Here is an 11,992-nt window from a genome sequence, read left to right as displayed (position 1 = left end):
GTGGTGCCACCTCTGGGCAGGTGGGCCTGTGTTGCATAAGAAAGCAGGCTAAGCAGGGGCCAGGGGAGCAAGCCAGTAAGCAGTGATTCTCCATGGCCTGTGCTCTAGCTCCTACCTCCAGGTTCCTGCCCTGAGTTCCTACCTTGGGCTCCCGGATGAACTGTGACCCGGGATATATAAGCTAAATAAACCCTTTCCTCCCCAAGTTGGTAGTGGTCAGAGTATTTTGTCACAGCAATGAAGAAACAAACCAGAACAGTAGCCCAGCAAGTGCAGCCAGTGATCCTCCTACTTTGCATGGCTTAAGACTTCCCCAGGACCATAGAAAGCCTCAACCTGAGCCCTAGAACATTCCCGCACTGGGAAAGGCCTCCTTTTTATCCTGAGGTCTGCAGCTCAGCCCTCAACTCCACTCCCAGCCCTAGGGGACTCAGGAAGAAACCAACTCCCAGGGAGCAGCAGTAGGACAGCAGAAACCAGGTCTCATGGTACAGCAAGGCAGACAGCTCTAGATTCAAATCTGAGCCTCATAATGACCAGGAGGGTGACCTCTCTGAGCCATAGTTAAGGGCACATGAATGAGAACAGTACTCTCTCAATGTCTACCTGGGGGTCCTACATAGACAGTGTAGACAGTACAGAGGTATACAGTAGACTGTAGGCATAGCACACTTTGCCCACCCCTACATACTGGGACAGCAGAAGGCAGCCAGGCAGGGTAGAGGACAGGAACCCAAACTCTTTCCTATAACTCATCCCAGCCCACTCCCCATGCACAGAGGTTGAAGCAGATAATCATGACCTAGCCCTCTCACCTCACTCTCAGGGCAGAAAAGGCCCATCCCCACTTCATCTCTCCAACCAGGAAAAGTGCTGACAGGCTCAGCTCAGCCCTCACTAGACCACTGTTCCAGGTCAGTTTCTGTCCTCTTCTTTCCTGACTGCAAGGGATCCACAAGCTTGATAGTCTGTCAGTATTACAGGGACACAACCCGGGATCAAAAAGTGTTTTGATGTCTCTCTTTTGCTCTCCCTCTGGTCGCCTCTCTCCCAGGGGCTTTCCCACCTCCACCCCCATTCCCAATAGTGAGCCTGGTACTAATCAGAGCGCTCTTTATCATGGGGTCAGGGAAGGAAACAGGAAGTCAATCTCAGGACATCCCACTGAGGTCTCTTCCTTGACCTGCTCAACCCATTCCCCCTCCTGTGCCACCACTGGCAAGTGACTAGACTGCCATGTGAAGGAATCAATCTCTCTCTCTCTCTCTCTCTCTCTCCCCTCCCTCCCTCACTCCCTCCCTCCATCCCCTCTCTTCCTCTCTCTCCCTCCCCCTTCCTCCCTGAGGCCTTCATTCCCTCCCTCCTTCCCTTTCACACAGAGAGGGGGAAGAGACAAAGGGGAGGGGGAGAGGGGGGACCTGGATGAGAGAGGGAGAGAGAAGAGGGTGGCACCAGCAGGGGAACCTTGAGCCCACCCCCAGGATGACTGACAGCCCTTCCACAGCTGGCCTGACTCTGCTCCTTGCACCTGGGAGACACTAATGGTCCTGAACCACATGCCCTGAGAGGCAGGGGGGTCTAGGGACTGAGAAGTCAGGTGTCTGGCTTATTGTTGAGGCTCTACAGTGCTTCACTGTGATACCTAAGCCAGGACTGACCACTTCCTAAGCCTCGGTTTTCCTATCTGGAAACTCTAAGTCTTGAATAAAATCATCTCTGAGGCTGCTTTCTAGTTCTAGCATTCTCTCATTCCAAGTTGTGATCTCCCCAAGCATGTGTGGGTGCCCGGCCCCCAAGGAGGCAGGGAATGGTCAGAGGCTCACTTCCCATTTTGTGCTGAATCTGTCATAGTCCAGAATCCAGGTTCGATCCCAAGCCTGGTACACACACACACACACACACACACACACACACACGTCTTGCCCACCCCCTGGCTGTCCAGATTGGGATCCTAACCCCTCCTGTCAGGCCAGTCCCCACCCCCTCTTCCCTGCCTCAAGGTGACAGCTCTGCCTCAGGTTCCAACAGAGGCTCCCCAGGACCAGCATGGCCAGAGCCTGGTAACAGTCTCCCAAATTAAACAATAAACAAGAAGTTGTTTTAGATTTTCCCTGACGCTGCAGTTCCTGATTAATCCCCACTGCAAACAAAAGGAAGCTAGACAATTAACCTAAAAGAGGTCACTTCCTGTTTCCAGCGAAGCCTACAATCTATGCTGGAAAAGCCCACCCAGAAGTGATCCTATTCCAGCCACCTGCCAGGCACCAGGGCCCCTCGAGTCTCCTTTACCCTTCCTGTGTGCACCATGACCGAACTGACACCCAGTACCACCTTCTAGGGCCCCTCTTTCTTCCCTGCTATGTGACCTTGGACAGGACCAATAACTTCTAGGCCTCAGTTTCCTCATCTGTCAGCATCCTCATCTCAAAGCTAAAATGCAGAGAATATACGTGACCCTTTGAGGTCAGACAGAAATGTTTTCTCTTGTTTTAAGAGATGGATGTTGAACTATTTAAGGATGAAATGTCCTGATGTCTACAATATACTTCAAAATACTTCAGGAAAAAAAGATAAAGCAAAATGTAGCAAATGTCAACAATTGCTAAATCCTGGTGAGGGTGTCTGGGAGTTCCCTGTACGATCCTCTTTGCTCTTCTGCATGTCTGAAAATGTTCCTAACAGAAAGTTAAAAAGCACTGATCACATGACCAGGCCCACAAACAATGCCCTGAGTTCCTGGCATACCTGAAAAGCAACTGGGTCTCTTAAGTAGGTTAAACATCCCCCTGCCATCTCCTTGATGTTGGTTCCCTAGAAATCGCTTTCTCACACATTCCACTGAAGCCCTGGCTCCATGTTTAGAAGTCAAACCCAGCACTTTATTGAGGAGACTGTTGTCTGTGGCCATGGTCCTCCCACCCTCCAGCATTTTGTCCTCTCTGCAGTGCAGCTGTTGGCTGGGCATCATGATGATGGGTCTATCCTTCTCTGAACCCCCCAGGATGTCCCCATTCAAGGTATCGTGTCAAGTGGAAATGAGGACAGGTTGCCATCATTCAAAGGCAAAGTGTTACCTCATAAAGTAACTGACTTCCCATTTAACAGGTGGGAAAGATGAGATCCACAGCTAGGAGAGACTGGGAGCAAACTAAGGAAGATGGAAAACAGGGGAAGGAAGAGTTAGTTTTAAAAAAGCCCCTGGGTACCCTAATGTCCCTCTTCCCCTATCTCAATCCTGGCATTATGAAATGGAGAGGTCCTTGCACCTCTGCTCTGCAGCTCCTGTTGGTCCAGTCTCCTAGTCAGGGATGAATGGCATGATCGAAATCCCCCAGCCTGGCCCAGCTGACCCACACCAGTGCTGTCCAGGCCTGCCCCACTGGTCGATAGAGAAGAGTTATCAGTACCCCAAATAATCAATCACTAATTGCTGAATAGCATTCAATTCATCTGTAAGAGTTATGTGTGGCCAGTGACTAGATGCCCCCACACAAACCTGATGAAGCCTCCTGGGACAGGGAGGGCTATGTTTGTGGTGAGCAAAGCAGCAGAAAAATTGCCCATAATTCCAAGCTTCTCAAACAACATCCTGGACACAGCCCACATCCTGGGCCCTGGGGCCACCCAGGGTGGAAGTGGTAGGGGCCATGGAGGCCCTGAGGGATGTACCACATGCTTCAATCAGTTCATTTGTCTCCTGACCATGCCAGGTACCCAAAATGGATAAGCCACAGTACATGGATGAGGAGACAGAAGAGGACTACTAGACAGGGCTGGAGCCAGAGGGTCAGGCTGTTGCAAGGTTCTAAGGAGTTGAGACACCAGCCTGAGGGGAATAGGGAGCCCTGTAGGGTGCTGAGTAAGAGCCTAAATATCAGCATGTGCTGAGAGGGATTGTCCACAGTCACTGCTGGGCCACATACCTCAAGAGTCTGGTCTTACTCATCTCTGTCCCCATAGCACCCAGCACAGCTGGGCTCAAAGGAAGCACCCAACAAGTGAATCACCAAGTAATCGTAGGATCATCAAACTGTAGGGATCAGACTACTCGACTCACTGTCATGGAATGTCATGATTTTATGCTCTACCTACCTATAAATACATATTTATATCAGTATCTCAAAAACAGCCTGTGACACAGACCAGGAGATTACTCTCTCCAACTCACAAAGAAGGAAACAGCCTTGGGGAAACAGTGACCGCTCAGAGTCACACAGCAGTCAAGGGCAAAGCCTAGGACCTTTACCTACTCACAGAAGACTGAGCCCTACTTACTTTGGCATAGCCCAGGGTGGTATGGAAGCCATCCCTAGCTCCTCCCAGAAGCTCCTGCCTACCTGCTGGACATGCTCAGTCCTTTGTGGGCCTGAGGTACACAGAGAAGTGCAGACAATGCTCTTGAGCACCCCGCGTACTAACCACTACAGCTACTGGTGATCACCGGGACCATTTATCCCTGCTTTAATAGAGACGGGAGTCTCCAGAATCCCCAAGCTTGTACCAAACAGAAGACAAAGCACTCCCAGTCTCTGTCCCAGAAGTTTGGGAAGCCTAATGCTGGAGCAAAAACACTGGACTAGGAGGGCAGAGACAGGGTCCAGCCCGACCTGCTGTATCACTTTGGCAATATTACTTTCCTACTCACAGCCTCTGTTTTCTCATCTCTGAAATGAAGCACTGCTTTGCCCTCAGTACAGAACAGCCATGAGGATAAAACATGAGTATAAAAAGGTGGGAAGCCAAGTATGATGGCACAGACTTGTGATCCCACAAATTTGCAGGCAGAGGCACGAGGGTCAGGAATCCAAGGTCTTCTTCAGCTAGATAGTGAGTTTAAGGCCAACCTGTGCTACAAGAGGTCCTGCCCCCACCCCCAAAAGGTATAGAAACATGGAAATTATATAGCAAATTTTGTAAAAGAAAATAGTAAGGTTCCTCTTTGCTTCAGTCAGGACACTGAAACCAAGAGGACTTCTCACTCTCTGCATAAAGTACAAAATGGCCCAACATTGACTGATACTTTACACTCCAGCACAAGAATTGTAGTGTGCTGATGACATCTCTATTAAGCTACTATCAATCTCTCTGTGATTGAGATATAGAAACTGAGGCTTGGAAAGGAGATGTGACTTGCTCAAACTTACCAGGCTTGGCAGGAGCTGGGTAAAGATTCAAACCCAGTTCTAGCTGGCCTCTAAGCCCCAGGTCATTTTAATCTCACCATACTGATTTGAGGAGCCTGTCCACACCCCAAAATCTCAGTAACAGAATCAGTGCTCAGCCTGATACACATACAGACTCCACTGAGGCCTGAGACTGGCTCCCCATGGCTTATGGACCAGTAGGACCATCAGAGCTGGGGCATATGAGAGGGACATGACTGTCACAGCTGGCCTTAAGCTAACTGGTTAAGTCCCAGGCACAGAGCCACCTGTCCAGCTGCTCTAGCAGATGGGTGCTGCAACTGGGCCACCTGCCAAGACCCAACCTCCATGTCCAAACCAGCCTGGACATCGAGGTTCCATTCTGGCCTCTGCCAGCCCTGACCCTGATGGCTGGCAGTGCCTGCATAGATCCAGAAGGCCATGGTGACAGCCACTATTCCTTCTCCAGCAGCCAGCGCCTCCCCTGATATGGCCATATGGCCCCATATGCTCCCTGACAGCTGGACTGCTGAAGCAACTGCTGGAGGACGTCCTCTTCAGAGGCTTGGAAGCCCAGGCTGCCCCACCTACCCTTGACCAGCAGGCCTCAGGCACAGCCAGGAAAACTCTAGTTTGGAATGCCCTACCCCCAATTTTCTTTATGACCTTATGGCAATCATTAGACCCTCGGGGGCTCAATTCCTTCATCTGTCCAACAGCAATGCTGACCTTTATCCCATGCCTTTGTATCCATTTCCAAGGGTATACAACTCTCCAGCCAAATCTACTCCAGTTATCCAGGGAGATGATCTATCTTACCCAATTTACATGCAGACACTGAGGCCCAAGTGTCAGGGCCTTGCTCAGGGACACATAGTACTGAAGGCTGCAACTGTGACTCCAGGACACTTGCCATTTCCACATGTGCCATTGGTGATACTGGTCATATAACCTAAGCCCTCACCTACTCATGTCCCTACTCAGAATTTCTCTGTCTTTGGCCACTTAGCCTTCCCAGGAAGGTAGGTTGAGTTCCTGTCCCTGCCACTGCCCTTGTTACCAGCCTGGACTGCCCCCATAGCCTCAGGACCACCTCCCAGCCTCTGACTCTCCTGATCAGGGCTCCCCACCACTAAAATCAAGCACGGTTTACGTCACAAATCTAATTTCATCCCTCAAGAATATCAACCCTGAGACCCCTGTGCCTGGCATCCACGCACACTCCTTCCCTGGGCACTCAGACATTCTTTATGCACCCTGCTTACCTGTCATGCTCCTGTGTGAGCTACTCCACAGTAAACACACTCAACCCACACCAGGTACTTCCTACCTCCCTGCCTTTGCTAACACTGGGCCATCTCCTGGAAAGCCCTCACTCACATCCACATTCTCCCATCACTAATTGATTCAACAAAGATTTATTGAGCATCCACCACGTGCCAGAAACATTTCAGCAAGTCCAAATCCCTCCAGCCCCACCAGGACCTCTGAATTGCCCCTCCACCTCTCACCATCTGTGCTTTTGTAGTCACTCAGCCTGCTCTGTTCATCCCAAGGTCTGTGGGTCCAAGCCTGGTTCCCCTTCACACCTCACCCAGGGAGGGAGAGTGCTAACCTCAGCATACACATCGTACAGCCCAGGCTTCAAACAGGAGCTGTCCCAGATGTACATAGGACCCTATATGCAGGATTCCAGGCAGTGGGGAACAAGAACCAAGGTGTGCTTTGAGGGTGGGCAGGTATGTGAATGCACACTGGCCAGAGTGACCATCCACTCACCCCCAAAGGTGTTCTGAATTGTCAGAGACAACTTCCTCAAGTTACTCCAAGGTCCAATCTACCCAACAACTTCTTTAGGTAGCTGAATTAGAATTTGAGGCTGAATTTCTTCGAATGTAACAGTTTTACTATTTAAAACCCACACAAAATGTCAGGGTCAGGGCCTAGCTGAGGAGAAAAATCAAGGGCCACAATCAGGAGGCTGGGGTAGGGAATGGTTATCCTCCTAAGGGAGCAACCAGCGGGGACCAGGAGCATCTGGCTGGGATTCTCATCTCAGAAGCACAGACCAGGGGCCAAGGAGGTACCTTGCCCCATCCCCAGATTATGTCCTCATGGAGAGCTCACCCAGCTGGGAACAGCTGGAGGCAATGAGCAGGACCCTTCAGACAGAAAATAGGGCAGGGGTACAAGCAAGCCTGGATGACAGAAGTTGGGTCTAGCCAGGCATTTGGCTATTCTCTAGCCACTTGGGTATGTTCTTTCTAGTCTACACCCAAGACACCAAAATCCAAGGCTAGGGATAGAGCATTTGCCCAGCATGTAGTCCTGCATAAGATTTCCAGCACTGCAGAAGACAAAGGCCCAGACTTGGGCGACATAGAGGTAGAGGGAGCAGAGTTGAAAGAGAAGAAAAAAGCCATGGCAAGCATAACCACCATACCCAAAGGGAGCCCCAATCACCCCTTAGCCACGTCTTCCACCTCCAAAGGCCTGCATGGACCGGAGTGCAGGGACCAGCAGGACTCCTCGAGTCAAAGAGATCTGATGGTTCTGACTTCCTGTGTTTGAGTTGGACAACTTGGGGAAGGAACTGAGTTGGACAACTTGGTGGAGGGAGCCACCAAGATCCCTCCCCCTAGTGTATACTTAACTTTCCATGACAAACCCCACTTGCCAAAGGGTGAGCTCTTTCACCCAGGGGCCCACACAGATGGACAATGCCAAGGCCCAGGCTAGCTCTAACCTTGGAATAATACTAACATGCCAGAGCTGTGCTGAGTATAGCAAGTAAACCAGGCTGCAAACCATCATAAACCAGGCTCTGGTCCCAAATCTAAGCAGCACATGTTTAACTAGGCTACAGTCAGAGGTCCCATGGATGGAGTCAGGGGAATGAATTGGCTAAATTGCTTCAGGTTGAGAGTGGCTGATCCATCTGGGAAAGATATTGGTCAGTGACAGCAGAGAGCTGTCCTGGGGTGACTTCAGCAAGAGGCCTCTAGAGTCCTGTCCAAGCCAATAAAGAAGGTCCAAGTATCCTCCCTGTCCCTTCTTGCCTCTCCAGGACCAGGATCAGATCATCCCTGAAAGGGGTTGTCCTGAGACAGACCAGTTCTCCTAGCTCCATGTCTGCCTCAGTTTCCTCCTCTGTAAAGTAGACAGAAGCATGTCTGGGAGTCCTATGTTCTCTCACCATGGCTGAGAGACTCCAGGGGGATGATGAAGGTGGAAGGAAGTGTCACATCTGAAAGTTGGTCACACATAGAGATTGTCTTTCTCAGAAATCTGGCTAGATGCTGACTGGTCCAGCCACCACACCCCTTCAGGTAGCACCCAAACTGAGATCAAGGCTTTGAACCCACAGGCTAGTGTTTTGAGTGCCAGGAAAAACTATATATGAAGGTTCCATCTGCAAGGAAGAGAGCTGGAAGGATTCAGAACCAATCAGCAGCCAGAGGTGGTTTTCTAGAGGAGAAAGAACCTGCCCTGGAGGTAAGGAGAATCTGGCAAAGTCTGTAGAGGTCCCTTCCACCTCTGACCTTTCCTTGAGTGTCTCACTCAAGGGACACAAGCTTCCTTCCCTCTCAGAGGCACAAACAGAGACCACATCTCCCCACCCTATCTCTACTGCACCACCTGGGTTGGCAGTTGGGGACTATGGGAAGTCTCCCTGAAGCAGCCACACAGGACCAGAGCGTGGGCAGAGAATCACAGGGAGAGGAATACAGAGTGAGACAGGCAGAGGCACTGTTCCAAGTGATAGAGACACTAGGCTGGTGGGCCTAAATACATCCCTCTCATCCTCAGCCTCTTGGGAGCTGGGCATCTAGTTCAAGTGTGCCTTAGCAGGTAGTTCCTTTCTTAGAGCAACCCATTCGATGAGCAGGAGGCACCCCGGGGACACACTCACTCTCACACGTACCTACACACTCCCCATTCCCCCACCTTCACCCTAGCTGCAAAGACATCTCCTAGCTCCTGTGGGCTATCAGTGAGCCATCTCGCTGGACCCTTGTGGGGTCCCTGGGGTCTGGTGCTGGGAGCAACTCTAGCAGCACTGCGGGGTTGGTTTGGCTCCCAGAGAGCCTGTGGCTTGAGCGGATGAGGTGGAAGAGGCGCACCCCTCAACTACCAGGTGGTCCAACCAGCGCCCCCGCCCTACTTTGCCTCACGTTTTCTCCTCAAGAAAGAAAAGCCGAAGTTCCACCATTAAAGCGCCTCCATCCCCGCCCCCTCCAGGCCCGCCACGCCCGGGGTGCTCAGCAAAGTTGCTCCTAGCCGCCGGGATTCCAGAGCCAGGCGAGGGTTAAGCGGGGCCGCTCACCCGGCGCAAAGCACGGTCAGGACGAGGGTGCTGAGAGCGCGCCCCTCTACTAGCATCGCGCGTGCACACTCATCATGGACGCGCACTCAACACCCCACCCCCACCGCTGCCCCCGAGGTTCCCGCCCAATCAGAGGCCGCGCACGCGGCGCTGCCGGGAGGCAGACACCCCCAGCTCCGGGGCCTGCACCCCTGCAGCCGCAGCCCCGCCACAGCCTTCCGGTCCCGCTACACTCACCGTCCCAGACGTGCCGTCCGCGCGCGACTCCATTCTGGGCCCACATCACCCGGCTCCGCTCGCCTCGGATTCCACCTCCGATTCCCGCTCTGCAAGGCTCGGCCCCGAGATGGTGTCAGCGGCCACGAGAGAAGCAAGACGGGAGTGTGTGTGCGTGCGTGTGTGTGTGTGTCTGTGTCTGTGTGTGTCTGTGTGCGTGTGCGCGCGTGTGAAAGAGCGCGCGGCGTGTGCGCAGGAGAGCGCGCTCCCCTGCGCGCCCGGCTCCTGCCTTCTGCTCTTCCCGCTGCGATGCCAGCAGAATCCCTAACGCGCGCTCACACCCAGGCGCGCACACGTCCCCGCCACCTCACTCTCCCGGCGCTCACCCAGGCCCCCTGCAGCCTCAGCCCGTGGAAGCTCTGCCGTGTCGCCCACGGCCCTGCCTGGGCGGGCCGCGCCTCACGTCCCCCGCCACCCCCAGAGGATACCCCGCGGGCGTCCCCGCTGCTCCACCATGCCCTCCCGGGCCGCGGCTGCGCTCGCAGCCCGAACCCCGACTGGGTGCCGGCTCCCGCTCCTCCTGCGGTTTCCCCTGCGCCACCGCCCGCAGCCGCGTGCGCTCTCGCTCCTCTCTGCCGCTGTTCTCCAGTCCCCCACCTGTCCCCGACCCTTCCCGGATCTCTCCCGCTGCCTCTCGGTGTGCCTCGCCGCCGCCCTCTCCTGCGCCCGCCGCCCTGCGCTCTCACATTCTCTGCATCACACCGGGTGGCGCCCGCGGCTCGCGGGGCCCTGGCCTGGGGCGCGCAGTGGGCAGCTAGGGCCCGGCTGCCCCTCGCCTCTCGGCTCGTTCCGCGCTCAGCCTGGCGGGTGGCGGGCGACGTCCCGCGCTAGCCTCAGCTGCTGCTGACCGCTCTTATCTCGCCGAGGCTTAAAGGCGTAGCGCACCCGGCTCCACCTGCCCCACCCGGGGGCGCCGGGGAGGGTGGCCACCGGGCGCAGGAGGAAGCCCGGCGGTGGCGCAGCCGAGGCCGTGCGCAAGGTGCCCTGTCCGCCGAGCTTAAGGCCGGCCCTTTGGGGCTGGAGGTGAGTCAAGGAGAACGATAGAGAGCCACCAGGTCCACGCCATCCAGGAGGCGCTCAGTGCTTGTTGGCACCCAGCCTGAAGGCAGACTGGAGCCTGGGGGGCATCGTAGGCTGGACTTACAGGACTGTGCGGTTGGGAAGAGTGAAGATTCAGGGACCTAGGTGTCCGAATGTGAACCCCGGATGAAAACACCTGTCAAGCGGAGAGGACCGGACCCCTAGCCCAGGGTAGCCTCCTCCTACTGTGTGACCTTGGGCAACCGCCTACACTTCTGGACAGCTCAGTTTACCGCTCCTCAGGAAGGCACTGGCTTCCATCATGTCCGGCCATGCGCAACGCTGACTTCTTAGCTGTTCTGAGGACCTTAGAGTCCCCAGGAAGATTCCCAACACCCAAATCACACCTCTTTGCATGTGCAAGCAGGGACCACTGCTGAGGCAGCACCGTTTGCCATCCCCAATCCACCCTTTTCAGGCCCTGGTTGCCCCCTCAACTTATTCCATGACCCTTTTTCTCACACCTTGCCAGGAGAACAGAGAAAAGGCAACGTTGAGCACAGGGACCAACTCTACATCCAAAATTTCTCTGGACCTTCCTGATACCCTTGGTCAGAGCATTTCATATCCATGGCTCCTGTTCCCCAATCCTGCAGAGAGATCATTCTGTCCATTTGTTCACTAGGCATCTGTTGTGCACCCATCCTGTGCTAGGTACAGGAGTGCTAGACACACTCCAAGGATCAGAAAATGAGGAAGTGGGAAGTATGCTGTTAGCAGTGGAGGAGAGCCAAGAAAGCTTCCTGGAGGAGGTGAGAAGTGAAACTATGCATTAGAGCATGTGCAGGAATTGACCAGGCAGGAAAGAAAAGAATGGACATCTTATTCAAAGAGAAAAGCACATTCGAAGACCTGGAAGTGGGAAGTGAGGAGTGTGGGTGTGTTTTTTAAACTTGAACTGAGGACTCTCAGCTTGATTCTGGAAGGACAGCAAGGCTGTAACTTGGCAGGTCTAGGAGAAAGACCCACCCTCATCTCTAAGTGAATAGAACCCAGGCTGAGTGAGGGTTCCTAGCTCAGGTAGTCTTTGCAGGAGTGCTCCTCCTCCTCTGATGTCCTCTGCTCTAAGCCCAGTCCAACCTCTGCTCCCACATCTGCAACCTAATGCAGCACAGCCTCCCCCTGCTGACGGGAGCTGGAAGTGGGAGAAACCAGGCTGGGCTGT

The 11,992-nt window shown here is 53.8% G+C and overlaps 1 protein-coding gene across 9 annotated transcripts in view; it reads right to left on the bottom strand.

The window, feature by feature from the left end:
• Positions 1-9,840, bottom strand: part of Lingo1 (leucine rich repeat and Ig domain containing 1) — a 181,068-nt gene extending 171,228 nt beyond the window's left edge. For all 9 annotated transcript variants that reach the window (XM_029569221.1, XM_029569223.1, XM_029569218.1 and 6 more), the window contains exon 1: positions 9,709-9,840. The gene's annotated coding sequence lies outside the window, so the exon portion shown is untranslated. The remainder of the gene's footprint in view (positions 1-9,708) is intronic.
• Positions 9,841-11,992: the final 2,152 nt, after the last annotated feature.

The sequence above is a fragment of the Nannospalax galili genome, unplaced genomic scaffold, assembly GCF_000622305.1.
Source record: "Nannospalax galili isolate Female #2095 unplaced genomic scaffold, S.galili_v1.0 scaffold1622, whole genome shotgun sequence".
NCBI classification, from domain to species: Eukaryota; Metazoa; Chordata; class Mammalia; order Rodentia; family Spalacidae; genus Nannospalax; species Nannospalax galili.
Note: the sequence above shows the minus strand (reverse complement) of the source record. Positions and strands in the feature narration are given on the sequence as shown.